The 9,467-nt window shown below is 38.9% G+C and overlaps 1 protein-coding gene across 1 annotated transcript in view; it reads right to left on the reverse strand.

Annotated features, from left to right (window-relative positions):
• The window catches only part of LOC131681632 (uncharacterized), a 113,868-nt gene extending 105,219 nt beyond the window's left edge, over positions 1 to 8,649 (reverse strand). Inside the window, exon 1 of the mRNA XM_058962543.1 lies at positions 8,274 to 8,649. The gene's annotated coding sequence lies outside the window, so the exon portion shown is untranslated. The remainder of the gene's footprint in view (positions 1 to 8,273) is intronic.
• Positions 8,650 to 9,467: the final 818 nt, after the last annotated feature.

Below are 9,467 nucleotides of genomic sequence, written 5' to 3' on the forward strand. Positions count from 1 at the left end.
GTCACACCACGTACTAAAGCTCTCCAGTTCACTCTGAAGAAACTCGACATAGGTTTTATCTCGTATTTGTCGAAAAAATTGTATGTAGTCGGCCAAAGAAAGGCGGGGTCCTTGTAATTTGATATTGACGTCTTTAAAATAGAGGAGGAGTATTATTGGACTGAGATGGCTTCCTTGTGGGATGCCGGATGTAGCGAAGAATAGTGGAGATAGGCAGTCTTTCATGCTGATTATGAGTTGCTTTCCATCGAGGTAGGAACGAAACCAGCGCAGAGGTTGTGCATGAATACCAAGTTTGCTTAACTATTGCGTTATCATGGCTAATTTTGTTGAAGACTGCAGATAGATCCATGTATATATCATCGATTTGCAATCTGTCAACGAATCCATCGAGTATATAAGTTGTGAACGAGAGCAGGTTGGTCGTTGTCGATCGTTTAGGCGTAAAACTGTGTTGGTCGTCTGCAATGTAGTGTTTGCAGTGAAAGAAAACAGGATCTAAAACAGCCAGCTCGAATAGTTTTGATACGAGATTCCCCGATAATTGTCAATGTTCGATTTGTTTCCTTTTTATGAACTGAAAACATGTGCGCTGCTTTCCAACAGGAAGGGAATGTTCCAGTAGTGAGTGATAGCACGTAGACAACAAAAATCGAGGAAACGCCCTAAGGGTCTGGGAACTAGCAGCTTTCAGCTTGCTGTGTTGCAAGAATAGCAGCATTATGGACGTAATTTCGGTTGATGGTTCGTCCTAGAGAAGCTCGAGCTGGATTCAGGCTCATGGGAGGCATGACCATAGAAGCGGCTTGGTCTACTATATATGTTAACTACTGTCAACATCTGTACATCAACATAGGGATGCCACCCCCTGGCATGATCGACTCCGCGAAATTTGAATTTCGTAATTTGTTTCTCGCATCAATAAAACATTATATATGCAACTTCATATTAAATTTAATGGTTTTAACCCTCCAGCACTCGCGCGCATGGCTCCCCGATTGAGCAGCCGCTGGTGCTGAAAGAAGATTTTGCTAGAGTTTCGGAAGCTGTTGCACAAAATACAACGGCGCGAGTGCCGGAGGGTTAACATAATTCAAATAAGGAAAAAAAGCGAAAAATGCTAAATTTCAATGAAATTGCTATTGGCTCACTTCAGTTCATTTTCGGGTCCATTAATTTTTCTTGGTTCGGATTCAAATTTTACAGGTTTTTTTGTTAAGTTAAAAGGAAACTTTTTCAGCCCGGCGCTTGTTGATACGGCTATTTTGAAATTTTTCCTCGCAAATCGCGGCCAGGCTAGTATTTACTCGACTTCTTATTTTTGGAGGATCTTGGTGGGGCACCTTCTGGCCTTTACAATGAAGCTTACGAAAGGAAATGTCCTTTTTCTATTGCTTCTAGGAGCAGCAGAAGATGTACCCTCCTGGGGTTCATCATAGTCGCCTTCGTCGGTAGACAATTCTTAGCGACCGGTGGCGTAGCTATCTATAGCATTTCTGCAAGAGTTCGCTTAAAGCGTCCCTGGAATGCCTCAGTTTTCCCTCGAGCTGTTTGTACGCGGGACATGTCGGGAAATCATGTGGATTTCCTCCGAGACATTTTTCGACATCCCTTCCACAGGAGTTATCCACATGATTCCCACTGCTATTCCCACATCAAATCTTATTGCTGCAATGGGTGGCTATGTGATCCAGTTGTTTGCAGTTAGTAAGTCTCTGACCCACGGCACAATGAGCCGAACAGGTAGACGAACATTGTTAAAGTAAGGTAGTAAGCTAGAGCACTCCCGGCGAAGGTCACCCGATAAGAGTCTGAGTTGACATATGTTTTATGCAGTCTAGCACTGACTGAAGAATGGAATCTTAAAACAGCCAACTCCATGTGTCGGTAGATTCGCGTATTTCAAACACGAATCGGAGACGACGCCGTCAGTTTCAACCCGATTAGCTGGTACATATAAACTGTACTCCTTCGTAAAATGCCCCTAGTCAGCAATATGATTTGCCTGCTTCAAAGTATTTACCACCACCCGAAGCTTATCAGGGCGAATTTTTGATATTTCTGTTACTGCCGAATATCGTCCCCTCAGAACTCTTGAAATCTGCAATAAATTCAAACACTTTATCTTTGAATGGGTATAATTTTAGTCAGGTAAGATGGTCGGGATTCAATTTTTTCGAACCCGACCCGAGTCCGAGAGCTTGAAAATTGAAAAACCCGAATCCGACCCGAGCCCGAAATTTTAAAATTTAAAAACCCGAACCCGACCCGAGCCCGAGAATGATTTTTTTTGTAAAACCCGAGCCCGATCCGAACCCGATAATTTCAAAATTGAAAAATCCGAACCAGAAAATTTATAATTTGAGATAACCGATCTGAACCGGACTTGTTGATATGCAGAATCAACCGGAGATTTTTAATTTTATGCATCCGAGCTGGATCCAAGGCTCATCTGAGAATTATAGAATCACTCGAATCTGAAGTAGCAGCATACGCGTCCAGTTATACCTGCCTATGGCAAAACGATTTACTGGCGGCAGGAATTCGTATTTATATGTACTGTTATTGAACATCAAATTTGTATTCTTCTCAAAAACTTATAAATCGTCGATGTCTTAACCGGAAAGTAGGATAAAGTGGCGGCTAACGCATGGGGAAACAAAAGACGTAATGATGAAAGATTCAAACATTGCCCGTCGTACTTAACCAAAGTTTTTATTTTTTTATTGAGAACTATTCCTGCAGCAGTAGTTTTGTATAATTTATTACATGTATGTATTAAATTAAGTTATATCAATTGGCAATTCGTATTCGATAGTTTACACGACGTCACCCGCGTTATTGGTTGGTATGATCAAACTTGTGTCGAAGGGTGCCCATCAAGATTTTCTGATGCGTTCTTGGTGTCACATCATTAGCTAGTATGGTATCCGCGCTAGTAGAGATGCTTCGACATCTCCAATGGAGTTCTTGGAACGACTCCAATCTTCTACAAATCCGCTATTAGCTTGAACAGAACACACAATATTTTTACGATCAATTCCTTAAGATCGTGTAAATTCATGTATTTTCAAAAACGGAATCTGGATCATGCAACGGCTCAGCCCGGGGAAAATCTAACCGCTTGTTTCATATATGAACCACTGATTTGATAGTAGGGCTAGTATACCATTACCATAAGAGTGCATTGTTGTTCATAATCTTAAAAAAATTGTGTGTTCAGTTCAAGCCATTAGCAGATTTCGTATTGCCTTTTTCAAATGTTACTCAATTTGATGCCATCTAAGAAGCACCAACTTTGTGAGTTCAATATATGGGAATTGTCGATTGTCTCCGGGCTGCAACGGCGTTTGCAGTCAATGAATCGCAACTATGCTAAGAATATACAAATCATGTTGCATTTAAATTTAATTGTCATTTTAAATCATGTTTTCGTCAACAATATACATAGTTAAATTTTAATGTACGATTGTAATTCACTGTGTAGCAAAAAGCACTGCTATTCAGCGCACTCGTGACACTTTTGAAAACTTTTCGAATGCTTGCGACTGTCAAAATGACCAATCGAGACCGGATCAATGGATAGTTTTACAATGTCTCTATACTTCCCGTAGATTTATACTCGCTTGAACCAATATTTTCCGACAAATTTTCTTGTACTTGGTTTATTGATGATTAACATGAAAAACAAATCGCATAGAGATTTTAGATGCGAAACACTTATTGTTGAATGCTCTCTCATGAGTGCTCGTTCAAAAAATAAATTAATTCGGACCGTTTGCAAATCTGAAGAGAAGAAATTTTATATATGAATTAAAAATACAATATTTGACTATCAGAAATAATGACGGATTCTAGCGATTCAGATGTGGTAAAATTTAGTACGGTTATATGTGACATTCATTTCTATCACGAAGTAAAGTTAGCTACTACAAAAAGAGACTGGATGTTGTGTATAGACGTAAACAGCGTCAAGAGATGGTTGGATGTGATCTGTTCTAAACCCGAACCCGATAACACTTGATAAAATTGTTTGACACAGGAAATTCAATAAGATTTGTAAAGCTTAGACTTGTAGTTACTCGATGGACCAAAACAATGTAAAAAATGAGTTTCGAAAAAAGGCTTCATGAAAACCGAAAACCCTAATATTTTACTGTAAAATTCGCTCACTTTTTTCAAAAATGATAGGGGAAATTTTTTTCCGATATTTTGTGGTTCATTGGCAGGCTACACATATTGTGCATTCTCATAAAAATTAAGTCAATTCGTTGATTCGTTCTAGACCAACATGTGAAAAGGGCGTAAGTGCAAATGTTTACTTTCTCTTCCGTCAATTACTCGGCTGCTTTTACCTTTGATGCTTAACTCTTAGCATAATACGCTAGACGAAATCAGAGTCTTTCGTTATATACTGAGAAAAAGTTGGGAAATTTCATGATGAAGCCATAATAATCGAAAGAGAAACTAAACTCAGAGAGGCTCTCATTTGCACTTACGCCCTTTTCACGTTTCTTGTCCACTACACCGGACGCACCCCTTAACATAACATAACATAACATATGATATTATTAACTCTCAAAAATAACACATATCGCTTACGCTGACTGTCAAAATGCGGCAGTTCTATCAAGCAAGGTTCTGATAATTTTGTCGTTTGTTAAAAAACTAGGTAGCAAAGCAGTATTCTCACAAGATGGAGCAGGTGCCAGTATCGAGGAGTGACGGTTCTTCTTTTTAATTTTTTAATTTTTTATTATAGAGGTTTTATCTTTAGGGTCATTCACCTCTTTTTCCGGGTTAGAGAAATCTCTTTAGAAAAATCTCTAACCGTATTTATGGAGTTGGGAATCGAACCCAGGTGAGTACAAGGCAATCGCTACGCTATGCCCTACTCCCAGTGACGGATCTTCTGTTTTCAAATATCAGTGGAAAAACTATCTTGCTAAGAAAATACAAACAGGACACAGATTGAATTGACTCCATTGGAACGTTCTTCGTGTTGCTCGAAGACCTATTGCTTACCATGTTGTCATTCGGCCCACCCCTGAGTCGATTTCTAGTCTCACCAGGAGTACTTGCACCAAATTTGAAGCAAATCGGTCAAGTCTAGCTACCGGACCAACATGCCTGAAGTTTGTGTGGGATTTTTCCACAATTTACATGGAGAAAACCCACTAGCTCACATTTTTGTCGCTAGGTGTCACTGTATGCATCGTATTATCACTATAAGTGAAAATAAGAAAGATAATTTAATTTTCTACAACTTTGCCGAAGACTGCTAGTCAATCCGGTTTTGGTAAAAGAAGTTATTAAACTTTTAGCGAAGTGATGTCTGAGTCAGTTTTGCATAGGGCCTAGCAGTGCATGGTTGTGTATCAGTACTCGATTCGAATGAACTAAACATTTTTGTGAAATAATGGTTGAGTTTAGCTCAATGGTATGTTCAGAAGAATTATAGTACATATAGTACATGTTTTAGTTAGAAAATTTTAGTTCTTCCTATGGCCGCATAGAGGACGCCAACACTAACTTTTCATAGAAGAGAGATAGAATATCAAGATGTTCGGAAGAATTATTGAGAAATACTTGTTCTACAACTTTGTAGAAGATACCTAATTTCTATCTCTCTCCGTTGAAAAGTTAGTGTTGGCGCCCTCTATGCGGCCACTTGTGGAACTAAAATGTTCTAACCAAAACATAACTGGTTTTATGTACTACAATTTTTCTGAAGTACAATAGTGATACACAACCATGCACTGCTAGGCCCCATGCAAAACTGACTCAGACATCACTTCGCTAAAAATTTAATAACTTCTTTTACCAAAGCCGGATTGACTAGCAGTCTTCGGCAAAGTTGTAGAAAAGTAAATTATCTTTCTTTTTTTCACTTATAGTGATATTAAGATGCATACAGTGCCACCTAGCGACAAAAATGCGAGTTAGTGGGTTTTCTCCAAGTAAATTGTCGAAAAATCTCATACAAACTTCAGGCATGTTGGTCCGGTAGCTAGACTTGTCCGATTTGCTTCAAATTTGGTGCAAGTACTCCTGGTGGGACTAGGAATCGACTTACGGGTGGGCTGATAGGGGTCATTTTTTTCTTGTCACTCTAGTGAATAGCCTGCATTCTTCAATCCCGAATAAATAATGAAACATGTTGATTAAGCCTGTTGCTCTTTACCACCCTGTAAATAGGCTGGTGTAAATATTGTGGCGAATGTAGAGGGTGAATTAAATATATCTCGAATGTAGTGGTCAAGTAAACTTTTCACTGATTTGAGAAGAAATCCTTGTTGACGATCCCTCTTCCATTGAAAATGATTCGTTTCAAGCCACACATACATGTAGCCTGCCAAACTAGATATATTTTAGAAAACTTCGTCAGTGGTTTAATCTTGAAAAATCTGTCACCTTTCCCTATCTCATTGCCGTATGAAAATCCTGCCCAGGAAGCTGTTTGAAGTCCTTCTTGACGTAGGTGACGTCGTCCTTTACTACGCAATAGAATTTCGTCAGCGTCGTTGAGTACAGCTTCAGACCGCCTTGTTTTGTTTATCGCCGCGAGTCACTACCTTCTTGTAAGTCGACCGTTCGGCTCGATTTTTATCTTGATGTACGTAGATGGTACTCCCAGTTTGTTTGCCACATCCTTAATAGTGAGTTTGAGGTTTCCGTTGAAACCGCCGGCCGCTTTTTTGTCATCATTGCGGCTTTTATAACGATTTTATAACGATCCAGCCTTGTTAGCTGTCGACAAACGTTTCATTCTCCGGACAAAAACATTTCTTTCTCCGGACAAAATCAGCCTAGAGATCATGCGGCATCCGGCATATCGAAGTATCTCAGCCAAGAAATGATCCACTGGATCCACTGAATTCGGAAAATTCAATTTGATGTATTGCTACTATTGCCAAAATTAACAAATAAAAAGCTCTTAGAAATCTCTTTTTTTGGGAAATCGTAATTATTCCTGAACATTTTTTTGGTTTCAATTATTGAAGACTGCTATAAAATAACGGTTTTTGTAATCCCATTATTTTAAGTTGAGCGATTCGCGAGATATTATGTTCATCGCAAGCGATGAAAAACAGCGTTCTATATAGAGAAGTCCATATTTCCGTTAACTACGGTTATCTTTTTTTATTTTTTATATAAAAATATGATAATTATTTAATTGAAAATGATGCCTCCTCAACAATACGCAAGATGGAACTCCCAACGCGAGGTATCGCACCACAAGGTAAACTGTATCTTACAAGTACAACAACCTCAAAAAATGTAAATGGCTTTTCCGGTTAATTTAAAGTTCGACTGATTTATATTTGGCATTCCCAAAACAGCAATATTTTTGTGAACGTCATATATAATTTTTTATCACTGTCAAACATAATATTTAACAAATTGCTTCATTTGAAAATTATACCGATACCGGCTGAATTTATCTATTCACATTCGTCTGACATGGACACCAATAGCAATGTTCAAAAACAGTTTAAAACCCGAAATTTATATCAAAATCACCCAAAGCTAGTGTCACTGTCAAAATATTACGAAACCCAGCCATAAATTAAAAGTTAGTACTTTTTACACTCGAACACGATCGCATTGAAGTGACATGAAACAAAAATCGCCAAACATGTCATCGTTTTGGTCCAACACTAAAACACTGATGTTTTTTTGCTAATTACCATTTGAATAATCTACCACATTGGGATGACAATATCACACTCGAAGCAAGGGAAGCACTCGTTAGAACGACATGCGATGCACTCGTAGCATCAACGCAGGCAAGGTCAATAAAACTTTAGTCACCCACACACAGCACTCTGCGCGCTGTTGTTCTAATGTCCATACCGCGGACTCGAACCAGCTCGCAAAAGGCTTTGCTCGCAGTTTGTCGTGTCGAGCCGTTCGTTTTGTTTTCGGTTTCTGAACTGGGTTTTTCTTCTAATTTGAATTTTTTCCAACGAATAGTTTTGCATTTGAATTAAAATATGTTCAATTAGAATTCCTCGACTGCCGATGACTTGTTGATGATGCTTTGGTCTAGCGATCGCTCCCGAATCGGGTTCCGTCGCCCGGATGAAGAGTTCGTTGCTATCAATTTCTTGAGTTTACCGAGCATGGTTTTGATTGATAGCCGGGATATGCAGAAGGTGAGCGTTAAATTGTTTATTGGTGTAATTTTCAGAGTGCATCTGTTCGTTGATATTGTTATCCTTGATATTCAAATTATGACTTATCACTATTTTCTTTAAATTGACTCTCACCTAGCTAACTGAGCTAATTTCACCTACAGGTCACCATCTTCCGGTGCACTTTTGTTTGCGTTTTTTTCTACACATCATACATTTGTTTCTAATAACTGATTTGCATTTGTCGGAATCGCTAATCCAGATTGAGTGTAATTCCGAAAATTCTCACGGTCAGCTACACACGGTGGCTAGTTTTATATTTATCTACCGTTCAATGTTCACGAAAATGCCAAAAAAAACAAACTGATCTAATTTAAGCAGGGCCTCAGGCAATGAACGGGGTTTTGACAAACGCGGGTTCGTTTCCTACCGTGCGGTAACGTAAAACCAAATCACCAACTCTACTGGTATCGATAGTAGAGGTGCTGCGAAAAACGTGCGAACGCGAACAAACGCCGGAACCGACTGAATTATTTGGCTTTGACTAGAGTGAATTTATTTTTATTATATTATACCTATGGGTGCTCTCCGTGAGGGGACGCTGTCTGGTTTTATGTCTTTCTGCTCTGCTCTGCGCGGATCAGATAGTTGGTGGCATCGCATAGCTACTGTATCTATACTGTTTTTGATGTTTGTTTGTTTGTTCGGGTTCCTGGAGATGGACTACGAAATTGGATTCATACTTTTGCTCTGCTTCAGCAGTTGTAAAGTTTCCTCTAACAGCAGAGAAACTCTCACATACCCATTGCATTTTTTTAGATCCTCTATTGTAACAAATGTCAAAGTAAGCTCAGATGCCAAATTTCACCTGTAGCCTGCTTTACAAGATCGAGGCAATCGAGTTTCGCACGGACAAACTTGGGCGTGGGCAATTGCCATTACCGTCTTTACGCACGAGCACACTAGGCCTGGGCCAGGGCCAGGGATTTTTTCGGGGCCCGCACTGAGGATGGATATAAATTCGTACTAAAACCTGTAGAGGAACATGGGGATACTTAACCAGGCGCAGAATTCTATTATTGGCTATGACGTAAGCTATTAGGTTCTTAAAAAAAATTCAAACATTTTTTATGCTTGTTTCGGTACTTTAAGATAATTTTAAGAGTTTGGAATGAAAAATCCTTTCCTTATAGAATATATTCCGTAATTAAAAACTTACGTTAAATGATGTATTTTTTATCAATTGTATGGACATATCTACTCGACTAATAATTACTTTTAAAGTACTCATACATTGTTTTATTCTTTATGAACTAGTGAGAACATTTG

This window comes from Topomyia yanbarensis, chromosome 2 (assembly GCF_030247195.1).
Source record: "Topomyia yanbarensis strain Yona2022 chromosome 2, ASM3024719v1, whole genome shotgun sequence".
Lineage (NCBI taxonomy): Eukaryota > Metazoa > Arthropoda > Insecta > Diptera > Culicidae > Topomyia > Topomyia yanbarensis.